We start from the raw sequence: 13,403 nt of genomic DNA on the forward strand, positions 1-13,403 counted from the left end.
CTGCCCAGTATTTCAAAAGCTGCTTTCATTTTCACAGCATGTATGGTTTCTGTGGGGCCTGGTGTCTTTGGTTTTTGTTCTGGTATTACATAAGAACATAATCTATTTGCATGTTGTTTTGCTTGTTTGCTGACTGCATGCAAGTGGCAGCAATGGGAAACGCACAGGGGCAGTAATCACAGATACATCACATCCTGGAGTGAAGCGAAGACTGAACCAGCAGCCTAGATAGAACTGATGTTCTAGTTCAGACCCTTCTCACAGGGACAGTTCTTCACATGTATTTTCATTTAACATTCCCTACTTTAAATACCTGGGATATATGGAACTCACACAGTATTTAAAGAATATCACTTATTTTGCTGCCAAGCCAATTGTATATTGCAAAAACTAAAATAAAAAGGTGCACAAGCATTGCACAGGTGGCAGACCAAAAATGAAAGCAAGCTCTTGCTACATAGTGGAATATCAGATTTTGCTAGAGATTACCCAAGATCAGTTTCAGGCTGGCTACATTTTTCTATTCTTGTTAAAATAGTGTGGTGCAGATTGCAACAGCAGAGTTGCAACTAGTTATGCATAGATAAAACTATAAACTTCAGCAAATGACTAACATGAAGAAATACAGGAAATGTAGTTCAGAAAATAATGTTTTAAATTTTTTTTAGATTCAATGCATTTTTTCTCCTTCCCTGTGTTGACACAGATTGGTAATGTGCTGGTGAGACACTCTAGAAAGAAAAAGCAAATTACAAAGAAACAAAAGAAGGCAATCAATGAAGGTGATTGGATGGAACATACCTATATCTTATTCACATTGTTGAATAAATGATAGCAGAGGAGATCTAAAATTACATTTGAGAAGAAACCTGAACTAGTCCAGACATGGGCTGATGTACTTCCCTCATCTAACTAGCACATGGGAGAGTCAGATTCTCAGCTGGGGCAGGTTGACTGAAATCAGTGGTGTCCTGCTGCTGCTTGCCTGGCTCCTTGTAACTGGGTTAAAGATGCTTGTGCTGAGGAGGACAAATATCTATCTTGTAAATCCCTCACCATCTCCTGGAGAGACTGACAAGTTTCAGGTGATGTCTATTCACAAGGTTTGCTCAGCATGTAGCAGGAGTGAGATTTGCCAGTTTTCCAGAGGGACACCAGCTCCTCAAGTTTACCGTGCAAAGCCTGCCCTCTACTCACTGCACCCTAAAACAGAAAGAGGTTGACAGCTGACCACTGGTATTCCCTATTCCCACTCCCAAATGAAGTAGGAGGACAAAGATGACACCAGTTAATCTTGGATCTCGCAAGTTCAAAGCACAGATCTGTGGTCTTCTGCAGGAGGAAATGAGAACCAGTCTGGCATGACTCCTCTCAATTAGGGAACAATGAATGCTAGCATAAGCCATGTAGACAGTGCTACCTTGAGGTCTACCCCACAGAATTTGAAGATTAAATAATATTAAATTGTACCACCAAAAAAACAACCTTGCTGACTGGTCACATTTGTTTCAGCACCTGCTTAGGAAGTGCTAGACAGCTCCTTCTTTAGATACAGACTACTCATCTTTTATAAAAGCCAGAACTACACAATGTGAACACTGTACATGACTCCCCTCAAATCCTGCAATAGTTGCCCTTTACACAGTCATTTTACCTGCTTATTTGGTGGGAGGTTTTATGTTCCTCATCTCTCCAAAGGGGAGTGGATCTTGAGGTTGCAGCCCTACCCTTATCTCGTTTGTTGATCTGGCTAAAACCATGGAGCTTAACTGTGCAGAGCACCTGAAAGAGACTTCCTTCCAGGCAGTGGTGTCTGGTGATTGATGTGACTCACAACAGCCTTCCAAAACCAGTGCATTGTTCATCCACCCAAAGATATACTCGTGCAGAGGAAGCAGTTAATACAACAGACATTCATGCATCCCTCATCTTACCTAAACTTCGCAAAATCAGAAACCAGATGTATCCCCCACTTCTGGGCTGGGAGATATGAGTTGCCCTCCGCGTAATCCCCTTGCCTGTTGCTCCATTTCCCCAACAGCAGCTGACACTCCTCTCCTTCTCTTGACCTTCAGAGGCTAGAGGTTTTGGCACTAGAGTCTGCTTGTTGTCTTTACGTCTAGAAAAATGAGTCTGTTAACCTGCCTGGGGTCTCATAGATAGGGGCTGACTATTGTTTGCTTGAGGACTCAGTACTTTCCCTGGATATATCTTATCACTAAACACAATTTCTTTTCCTGCTTTTGCACTTCTTAAAAGCAACTTTGACGGATTTCATGCAGGTGATGGTACATTTCTAGAATTAAGACTGCAAATAATCAATTATATATATTTTAATTTAATTCCTGAGCCAAAAATAAAATAAAGAAATAATGCAAATAATGAAAAAAAAAAAGGAGCATGACAATTTAGGGCCAAATATATCACCTAACAATCTGTGCCTGCCTTAAAAGGACAAGGCTTTTGGTTATGACACTGAACAGAGGTTCTGTAAACTGGAGCTGACATCTTTTTTCCATGCTTATAGCAGGGCATGACATTTGGTAACCCTTACCATCTACCCGTCAAGGTGTGCCTGATGTCTAAAATCTTTGAATATGTAGCTTCAAAATCTTCAAATTCTGTTCACATTTGCAACATTTTCCCTTCATGTCCTTCATGAGTTCAACTCCAACTTGTAAACAATTTTAGATCAATGACACTGCATTATTTTTCTGAAAATGCTATCAGACATATCCATAATATTAAAGCATGAAGATACATATTCTGCGTTGTTCCACAAAGAGAGCTTTTCAGAGGCACAGATGATGGCTGGGACCTAACTTACTTTCGTGCTTTTACAAATCCTCATATCGATGGGCTAATCAATAATGACAAAACTTTCTGAGAAAGAGTAGTAAATAAACCCATTAATCCCTCTTTGGTATAATTGCACAGAAGGTCAGATCACTTTATCTATGTCTGAGTGAAGGGGAAGAAAAAATCAGCTCAGATGAGGAAGGGAGCCCTGGGAGGAAGGGAAAGAGGGAGGGAGGGAGGAATGGATGAATGGCCATCTCTCGCTCTACGCCTGCTCAACATCCTGAGAGGTTCCCATCTTCAGGCAGATTGAGAGATGTTGGCTCCTTTGCTGATCCAGTTGGGTTCAGAAGCCTTGTTCAATTCTGAGTTTCCAGTAAATTGGCAATGCCAATCCACTCCAATCTCCACACTTTTTTTTTTTTTTTTTAATAGGGGAGTGTGGGTCGGGGGTGGGGTGAGGAAGGGACAGATATGGTGGAGAGGGAGAAGCCCTCTCACTGTGAATTTCAGAGTCAGCAGCTGGACAGAGCAAACCCTAGGGACTGGCTTGGGATGCTCTGCAGAAATAAGTGAAGAACATGTCTTGAGCCAGGGGCCTGGAAGGAAGACTGGGAGAGGTCAAGGGAAAAGGCTGTGGTTGAAAAGGGATGAAAAAAAGTAAACAAAAAACAAAGGCGACCTCAATATTTTCACCTGTTTATATGTGAAACTGACAGTTTAGGTGCCAAATAATTTCTTAGTTGGAAAAGATAGAAAATATTACTATCAGTGATAAAAGGAAACAATTTAAAAAGAAGCAGCGCTTCAAAACAATAGGTGTCTGATTGGACTGGGTGTCTAAATAGAAATATGAATTATACTAAGAATTAGCACAGCGGTGTCACTAACACAGGGCCAGAGAGTTGATTTCTAACCAGGTAACTGCTTTCTTTAGCCTAAGGACTTTGGATTGATTATAATGGATTACTAAAATGTATGGCAAGTTCATTAATGTCAAAGGGAGTGGATAACGCTCAAACAGTGCAGATATTTTATTTATGAGTGAATAAAGGAATTTTATAGCTGCTTATCACTAATCTCCAGTGCTGGACTGGAGTAAAATAAATTCAAAGTTAAAGCAAAGGCAACGATTATTGAGAGAGGGAAGCATTTTCATAACCTCGTTTTGCTTCTTTAGATATTATTTTTGTCTTTTGACTTGTTTCTGCTGACTTAGTATTCTCTGTTTCTATTTGTGATTTGAAGGCAAGCTGAAGTGTAACAAACACAGACAGGCTTTAATAAAGAGATGTGCAGTGTCTCTGATGTATTTGAGGGAACCTCTGCTGCTTGTGGTTTTGTATATGGTTATGGTAAATAACTATCATGCTGATTTTTGTGGTCTGGCCTTTGCTGTGAGCACTTGACCGCCGGAGACTCATTTAACCCAAGCAACCCCTATCCCAGCTTCAGCCTAACGTCAGCACAACAGCCAGCCCCCAACCCAGGCAAAACGAAGCCCCCCGGTGTGACCCCCAGCTAGGACGTGCCTGGTCTTACAGCTCAAGTGCCTGCTTTTAGCACAGGATGGGGAGGGTGGCACCGATGGGACCCGGCCGCCAGGAGCCTCGTTATGCCATGGGTTTGTCACCGCCAGACCCCCCTTTCCCCATGGCTGCTTCCTGCCGTCTCTCTTAATAAATGAGCCCAAGTGGGAGACAGGATGACAGGGCTGAGGCCCTGAGCACGGCTTGCTGTGCCTCACTGGGGGATTGCCACCGCGGTGGCTTGACAGCGGGCACTCAGCCTGAACTGACGCTGCTGGCGGGATGGAGTGTCCCTGGCCCAACGAGATGCTCAAGCACCAGCCTCTGGACCTGGGGGGCCTCTGCAGAGCGGGGCTTCGCTCATCCTGCAGACAGTGCTGCCCTTGTACAGCCAAATTAGCATGAGACAAAACAGGCAGTAACTCCCACTCGGAATATTCCATCTCAGGTACAAAATATTTGTGCACAACTGCTGACTGCTTCCAGAAAAAGGACCCTACACAATGCTTTTCATCTGCCTGCCTGTAGAAATGCTCCATGCTGTCTATCTATCTATTTATCTATCTATACATCCAGCCATCCACCCACCCACCTGTACTTAAATATACATTTATAAATATATATATATACATTTACACATATATATGCATACATGTATGTGCACACGCATACACGTATATATGTATATATACAAATATATACACTAACACATAGATATGTGGGCCAGAACAATAAGTGCAGCGATACATTTTCCTACATGAAAGGTGAAAAACCCAGCTGGGAGTGTAATAAAACACAAATGACATGCACACAGTGGGGGAAAAATTCTCTGCAATCTCACTGAGCTTTCTAGGGGGATGTCAGTCAGGGACATGTGCAAGCAGTGAACCACAAAGGCAGAAGCACGACATTAGCAGGAAAAGGAACTCTCTGGGCAGAGTTCCTTCAGAGCGTGACACTTTATGATTCATCTGACTATAAATCTGTGTCCATCTGAAGACAAGATTTTTTTTTTCTTTTCCTGTGGAAATTTCTCACATAACATTTGAAAAAAGAAAAAAAAAAAAAAAAGCCTTTTTGGTTTTCAGCAAACAAAGATTAAGCTTTTGACTTAAACATTTTGGGACACTGGTTTCCTGATAAATGCAGATGTTTTTCAGGAGAACAGCTGACTTCTGAAAAAAAAATCAAAGTAGATAAGTTGTTTGCTGAAAAAAATGAAGTGACAACCACTTTCTGAATTACACTTAATGCAAAGGACTGCTGCCAGGGTTCTAGAAACAACAAGTAATGAAAAATGTCATATTCTGACACTGCTTTCCTCTTTTGTCTTTCTTCCTCTTACCTAAATGTTACCAGACAATCTATAGCATCTTTAGGGGGGGCTGTTAGATAACCCGAGATGATGCCTGGAGAACAACAGTTAGCATCATGCTGTCTGTAGAGTGATAAATCAGGGAGTGAGGTTCATGCCAAGTCTGCTTTCCTCCAGTTATCTTGCAACCTAATGTGTAGCTCAAGCTTAATTCAAGTACTTATTTTTTATTCTGTAATGTTGTTTTCCCTCTCTTCCTCTTTTCTGTTGTCTTTCTTTTTCCTTTTCCTTGGAGCAGGTGTAAATAGAGGAAAATAGGGCTCTCCAAGATGAGGGGTGGCAGGTGAGAGCAACAATCACTGGAAAGTGATGTCAGCCTATTGCTCAAGGTAAAAGAGGATGACTGTCTGCTGAGGGAATCAGGGAGCAAACACCTAGTGAGGCCTCAAAAAGGACTGAGAGAAGATTTCCTAGGGACCAGAAATGGTTGTGCAATGGTTGCTGGAATTCAGAAAGTCATTGAGTTGATGGCAGGACTCTTAAGCCAAAAACCTATCTGCAGAGACCCAGTGGGCAGGTGGGAAGATGGGTATAAACACTTTTAATTTCTTGCTTGGTCACTTTTTCTCTATTTACCACTGTGTGTATTCTGGATCATAAACTCCCTTTTTAGTAGTTTTGTAAATTCATCCTTCTCTGAGGAGCTCTGTGTATGGAGAAGACAGCCATCCCAGAGCTCTGGATGACTCAGGTCCTGTCACTCCACCGTTCTTCTCAGCTTCCAGAGAGAAAAGGCAGAACACTATTTACCCTTACTCTTCTGGTTTCGTTTGAAGAGTGCAGGTTTGTGTCTGAGCCCAGCTGTTCCCTTTCCCATGTTCACCTGTTTTCCTCATCCCACTCATTGCACACAATGTCCTCCAGCTGTTGATAAGTGAGACTGGGAATGCATATGAGCCATGGCCTGAAGAGAAACCTGTTGAACTGAGGCTAAAATTTCCCTTCAGGGAGCCAAGGGATTTTTTTTTCTTCACTTACAAGAAAGAAGGGGCAGAAGCCAGCAAAGGAAGCCAGTGCAGCTGGCAACAGAGGAATTAGTCTGCTGGAAAATACACTTTCCTCCCCACCTCAGTTTTATAAAACTGACCAAGAGGCCAAGCCAGGATATGACAAGTAAGAAACTCAGACTGTACAAAATGCATTTTTTTTTCTCAGTTCTTGTCCAGAGTCAAGCCCAGTTGTAAAGCTAGTGGCCCCAGTACTGAAGCAGAGGTGCAGACAATTGGCAACACAGTGTAAGCAAACCACATTCTTCCTCTGTTGTTTCTGATGGGCATGCAGAGAGATGATAGGTGTAGAATGATGATGATTTCTTCCTGTTGGGAAAGAAATCATGAACACAGAGTCTGGTATTTGCTTTATGCCATTTGTTTATCTTGTATTGCATACATCTGTGCCGTCTTTGAGCAGAAGTATCTGTAAATAGCCCTAGACATCAGTGCGTAGTTCTTGGGAAACAAAAGCATGAGGAACTGACTGCTGTTAGACAGAAAGAGGGAGGAAACTCCCTCACTGCCTGCCACAGCTTCTCTCTCAGAGTTGTCACGACAAATAGGACAACAACAGGATCATTGCTCCTTGGTATTGTGCACTCCTTGCAGCTGGGAAAGAGGCATTGCAGCAGTGGTTCACATTCCTAGTCAGACATTAGGACTGGGCAGAAGTGCCAGCTGGGTGGCAAAAGGCTTTTGGAGAATTGGGAAAGATGTTTTCTAAATACCCAGCACACCACCTCAAACATCAAGAAACCCTGACCCTTGTATCCCATGACACTACTAGATGATTTGTCTGGTTATCTGTCTGAAGTCCAGCAACTTCCTTCCTGAGAGCTGCTGTGTACCAACCTCTCCAAATTCAGTGGGTCATGGGATTCATGGAGCAGTGCTGGAGAGCATTAGGAGCAAGCTGACTGTTACTGCTGGGTTTCTTCATAAGGGTGATGACAGTGCTCATTGTAGAAATGTTTGGTAAACATGACTTGTTTTGAATAGATTCCTGTCTTGGCACAGCTGGAATCTCTATTTTCATACAAATCAAGAAGCTTAGACATATCAGTCAAGAATCTAGGAAGCATGTCTTCAAACCAAAATGTTTTACCTTTTGAATCACATGGCTTTAAAATATGTCCTTGCTCCATTTTGTTTTTTTTAATCTTGAAATTGCATTATGGTTTTGCTCTTCAGCTTTCCAAACCCTAAAGCCTGACAAATTACTAAGAAACAAAGTAACCATGTCCAACCACCTCTTCTGTTGTGTATGTGGATTTAGGTGTTGTCTAGAGTACTAAACTGTTACACATTTCTGTGACTATTTTGGGTCTTTCCAAGAAATGACATATGGTGTTTCTAGATGAGCAAATTCAGATTCAAGTTGTGTAGAAAGGGTTTCCACTGATGGTTAAAAGTTTCCACTGATGTGATCTTCACATGGAAGATACGGTGTCCCTCTCTGCATTGCATGATTATGAGGAAATTAGTCACAGCTTTATTCCATCTTACCTCTGTTAAATATTTCTAAGGGAGCAATATTACATTTTTCTCTTTGTCTGGTGCTTGCAGCTTCAAGCTAATGGAATAGTCAATATCATTACACTTTATGTGACAGCTTGCTTAAAGTCATAGACATGCTAAAGTGCTCTCCTGGTCTGAGGTGAGCCCCTCTGGACCTCCTCTAAACAGAGAAGAATTTGTCTGACTTGTACAGCTACGCTTTTGTCTCATCTCCTGAGTCATCTCATTTCTCCCATTTCACTTTCATTGCTATGCCTTCCCTTAGACCCCCGATGTAAAACCTCCCTCCCCAGGCAGCGTGGGTGGGAGAGATCTCTGTTGTTAGAAAACAGACTGCATTTTCCATTCAAAAGTCCAGCCAAGCCATACCCACAACCACGATCTTCTGAATTGTGAAAATCGCAGAGGCAGAGCTTGGTAGAGCTGACATGGATGACTGGTGGGCTGAGTTACTACCTTTCAGCAGCTTGCTCCATGACATCCCTCTCCTGCCTGAAGAACATGCTCTAAATCCCCCATAAAAGATCAGTTGCAAAGCCTTCTGACACACTAGTAAATAATGGAGTAGCTGGAATGAATCAGAGCCTTAGCTTACACTTTGTTCACAGGGACTCTACAAAATCAAAGGGGTGAATTGATCCGACAACATCAAGTTGCTCAGTGCACAGAGTATTAAAATGAATTTCATGTTAGCTGTTAGGAGCAGCGTCTTGATTAGTATCTCTGTACAGAATGTTTTCCTGGGGCTGTGCCAATGGTGCCTCGTTGTCTGTTTTCGAAGGACTGTAATTGAGTGATAATTGCAAGATCCTATTTTGAACCAACACTATCTGCAAGCCCTGATAAACTTCATAACCATTTAGCTAGAAATCTGAGAACTCTAAACAATTTATTTACAGAGAAAGACACAGACATATTTTAACATACTACACCAATTGCCTGCCCTCCACCGCAAGGACAACATGTACATCGGCATTTGGATGGCGCCAATTAACAGCATGCTGCAGTTTTGTTTTGTTTTGTTTTGCCTTTTATTCAAATCATTTTCCTCTCTTTGACGTGCTCTACATTAGCCATTTGAACAAGCTTCTTCCTGCTTTCACAGCCAGAGAAGTTTTGTGGTGTCTGTAGGCTCATGAAGCCTAGTCTAGGTAATATCTGATTTTAGCCATTTGGGAGATGCAGCACTAAGTTTAGGGAAGAGAAAGTGAAGTCTGAAATGACAGATAAAGGCAAGGGAGAATAAAAAACAATGTAGAAATGAAGAAAAGTGCTATTTGACTTGTGGATGGGATGATGCAGACTGTTTTTCTGTTGATTTTACATTTGGCTGTCAATGTCTTACCTCTCTGGAAGTGACACATTTATCATTACATACTGGCTTGTTCCTTTAACTCAAAGCTTTATAAAGTGTAGTAAAAAGGGACATGAATACCTACTAATTTTCTACAATAGCAATATACACGCTGTGCACGTTGGAGATTGGTTTTCTGCTGTACTTACTTGAGATGTAACACTTAAAGCAGAAAAATAGGGCTGAGGACTAGGAGCATTGTCTGACCTGAAGTTCAGTGTTGTTCTTGAAAAATACTTACTCCAGCCTGTTCCTAAAGCCTCCAGAGATGATGGGTCCAGTCCTGCTCAGATAGGTTCTCATAATGGTGCTTTATCTATAGCATTTGGGAAAGCGTGTCTATGCTGTTCTGCAATCACTGCCCTCCCTCTTCATTTTCTTCTATCCAAGACTGAAAATAATGGCTTTATTCCTTTACAGCAGCCTTTTTCATGTTTGATGGCAATAATCCCTCCCTCTAGTCTTCTGTGGCTTAAACAACCCCAGGCCTTTTGCTCTTTCATCTGCAGTCGAAAGGGGATGAAGTAACCTCCACAGGCTGTGCTTGATGAGAGTATGGACAAGTTCACCAGCACAGGAGGCTGGTTTAGAGTCTTTATACCTCTTAGTAGGCTATTTGCCTTTTTCACAGATTACTAATAATTGGTAATTTATGTGCATGTTGTCACCCTTTGTGCCCCATGTCCTTCTCCCCAGAGCAGCTCAGTAGACCAAGCATTGGTCACTAGTGAATCCTGCCCCAGTGCACAGGGCTCTGCATCTCTCTACCAAGTCTGTCTGTCTGTAGTAAGCTCTGTGGGTTTTGAAGGATTTCTGTGACCACCTCTCCACTTTGTCAACACACTTCTGAGTCCTATGCCTGCCCTCCTGTTTGGGTGCTGACCGCTCAAAGTGATAACCTGACTTTCCATCCTGCTTGCTCAGCATTAGACCCCAGAAGGAAGGGGGTTAAAACTCATCATGGAAGAAAAATACAGGGCCTTAGCACCTGCTAATCACCACTGCTGCTGCCAGACAGCCTCTGCAAGACAGAGCTCTGCTGATGTTAAAACCATACTTTCTGCTTAGGTGGGCTTGCAAGGCCGTGCAGAGAGGAGATTGACTCCATAGTTTACAGCATTCACTGAACTATAAGTACCCAAATACAGGATGAGGATGTTTGCAAGGCTGGGATGGACACTTGGGAGCAGTAAAGTTTTCAGCTGCCCCATTGAAACTTGTTGGAGCTTGCTTGTTGGTGCTCATTGGAGATGACTATGCTGGGCTCCACCATGAACTCGTCTCCCCTTGCTTCGTCATGACTGATGTGTCAGAAGAGCATGGGAAACCCCTGTGATTTTTATCCTCCCCCCCCCCCCAGCCACAATCTCCAGGTTTCAGTTAGAGATAATTTAGCAGGGTTATCAGCATTTGGCCATAAAGGAAGCAGCGGGCTGACCTACCATTACCAATGCCCAGCCTGTCTGGGGTCAATAGTGCAAAAGACTCATTTTCACTTGCCTCTAACAATACAGAAATTGATTTGCAAGTCCAATGGGTTGCATTTATCTATTTGTCCAGCAGCAGTATACTGTGTGCATGTAGGGAAAAGCACCTCTGAAGCTTTTAAATGGATTTCTGTTCTGTGTAATGCTCCTTCCATGAACTGTAGCAATTAAAACATGATGGCTATTGACCATGTGTTTTTGTGTACTTAGTTTAAACAACGCGATACATATGAATGTCAAAGTGCCCTTACCATACAGTCTTGTTTTGCAGAATACCAAACATGGAAAGGTCTCTCCTTTAGAATAAAATATATCCCTTTGAAAGGCCAAATTCTCAAATAATTAGGGCAGCAGAGTCGTGTACTCACCTAGTGTGGAGCCAAATCTGAATCAGAAAGCATTCGTTTTATTTGACGGTGTGATGGAGCTTTCTGCCCCTCAACCCTACCAGCTTTTACAATGACTTTTCAAAATGAAATAGCTTTACTTTTGTTCTGTATAGCTTGCTCTCCCACTGAGAAGAATCCACTTGCTCTTCTGCACCTGTGTCTGACAGGAGATGAGGCATGCCTGTTAGGGCCAAAGCCTCGCTGCAGGTGCATTCTGAGCACCTCAGGGAGAGCACAGTGTATCTTTTAGATAGTATCGTGAACCTCTTGGCTTTTATACCTGGCCACACATAGACTGAAAAAAGAAGCACATGAAGTAATCAACTCAAATATCCTTCTTTGGAAATTGAAGATGCTTTTGGCACTGACATTTGTGATTCATTTCAAAAAAATCAGCACCAGTTTCAGAAGATAAAATGCACTTTTTCTTTGGAACTGTGAGAGGGGTGGGTGCATTGAGTCCATTCTCCAACGCTAGCAAATACATGAATTAGCTTTTAGAAGAATTATCTCTGCAGCACTCCCCACCCTTTTTTGTCTCTCTCTGTCTGAAATGACCACAGTCTCCTAAACTAATGCTGAACTCACTCAAACCACACATTTAACTGTTGCCATCTTGCCTTCAGCCCTCCTCCTTCATATCCATCATGCTGCTGCTTCTTCACATGGTCTTGGAAACTGTTGAACTCTCAATTGACTCTGGAGCAACACTTCAAAAATAAAATTGTCAAACACATTTTCTCATGATGTTTTCTTTTAGATTTTCCTTCCTAAAAGATTGGCAAGGTCTCATTGGAGCTAAGCCACGCATGCAGGTAAAGTAGCACATTCTTGACATCCTGCCCCTCTTTTACCACCAGATAGATATTTTAATCTTAGGTATACACATTTGTTCATGATTTATCTCATCCAGATTTTTATAAGCTTTGGAAGTAGGACAGCATATTAAATGGGAATTCAGAAGGCAGTTTGAAACTGTGGAAATCTGGACATACTCTACTCTGTCCCACTCTTCCTCAGCAAAAGCAGCACCACACCATTTCAGATGACTTTGTCAGAAATGAATACATACTGGTCTGTTTTGGCCACTGGTTTTGGTCAAAAGTTCTAGTCTAGGATAACAGCTTTTAATTAATTAATTAATTAATTGTTATTTTTTGTTTTCAGCAAGGGTTTTAATTAAAGAATAAGTAGGAAAAAAATTGTCTATCTCTTTCATATGTATAAAACTGGAGCTCGTTCTTTATTTATAAATAGGCAGTTAGGAATTCTTCTCTGTTAGCAAGTTTAAATCAGCTCCTCAAGCCTAGATATATCTGTGACTTGCAGCCACCTCAGTTTTCAGAAACTGTAAAAAATGGCAGCATGACAACTTAAGAAAACCTCCCCAAAGGTTTCTTAACCTTATTTTTCCTCTGAAAATGGTCAGTGGAGCCAATAACAATCAGAAATCCTGTAAAAATGACTGTGGCTATTGTCATTCATTGTCAATATTCATTGCAGGGCATCCAGAGGAATTGACTCCTTTAGCCTCTTCCATCTCAGAGGCCACCTCAGCTCTCATACCATCCTGATGGTTCCTACTCCTGGGTTTTGATGACTTTACCTTTAAGATTACCAAACTGATTTGCTAGGAGTAGCAATTTGTTAATCCAGTGTGTTATATCTTGGTGGTACAAGACATGAAAAGTTAAATAAAAACAAAATGGATTAAATATGTAATTGAATGCTTTTTTTAAAAAATGACATACGTTCAACTGTATGTTTATTCACTGAAAACAATGTATTAGCTGGTAAATTTCAGCAACTAGTTAAAAATAAAAAGCAAAGTTTTCTTGCACTGGAAGTTTCAAGGAAAGCCAAGCCATCGGCTGAGCGCTTGGAGGCAGAAGCTGCTGATGCCTTAGACAGAAGGCAGTTCTGCTTTGTGGTACTGCTTGGGTTTCAGAGAGGTCAGTAA

The 13,403-nt window shown here is 41.9% G+C and overlaps 1 long non-coding RNA gene across 2 annotated transcripts in view; it reads left to right on the top strand.

Moving 5' to 3' along the window:
* LOC137850189 (uncharacterized) overlaps positions 1-13,160 on the top strand; it is a 28,980-nt gene extending 15,820 nt beyond the window's left edge. The window contains exons 1-3 of one of the 2 annotated variants that reach the window (XR_011092342.1): positions 6,195-6,816; positions 12,204-12,258; positions 12,947-13,160. This is a non-coding gene — a long non-coding RNA (uncharacterized lncRNA). Of the gene's footprint in view, positions 1-6,194; positions 6,817-12,203; positions 12,259-12,946 lie in introns of those variants that run through there. The other variant, XR_011092341.1, reaches the window with a different exon arrangement.
* The last annotated feature ends 243 nt before the right edge of the window (positions 13,161-13,403 follow it).

This window comes from Anas acuta, chromosome 1 (assembly GCF_963932015.1).
Source record: "Anas acuta chromosome 1, bAnaAcu1.1, whole genome shotgun sequence".
NCBI lineage: Eukaryota > Metazoa > Chordata > Aves > Anseriformes > Anatidae > Anas > Anas acuta.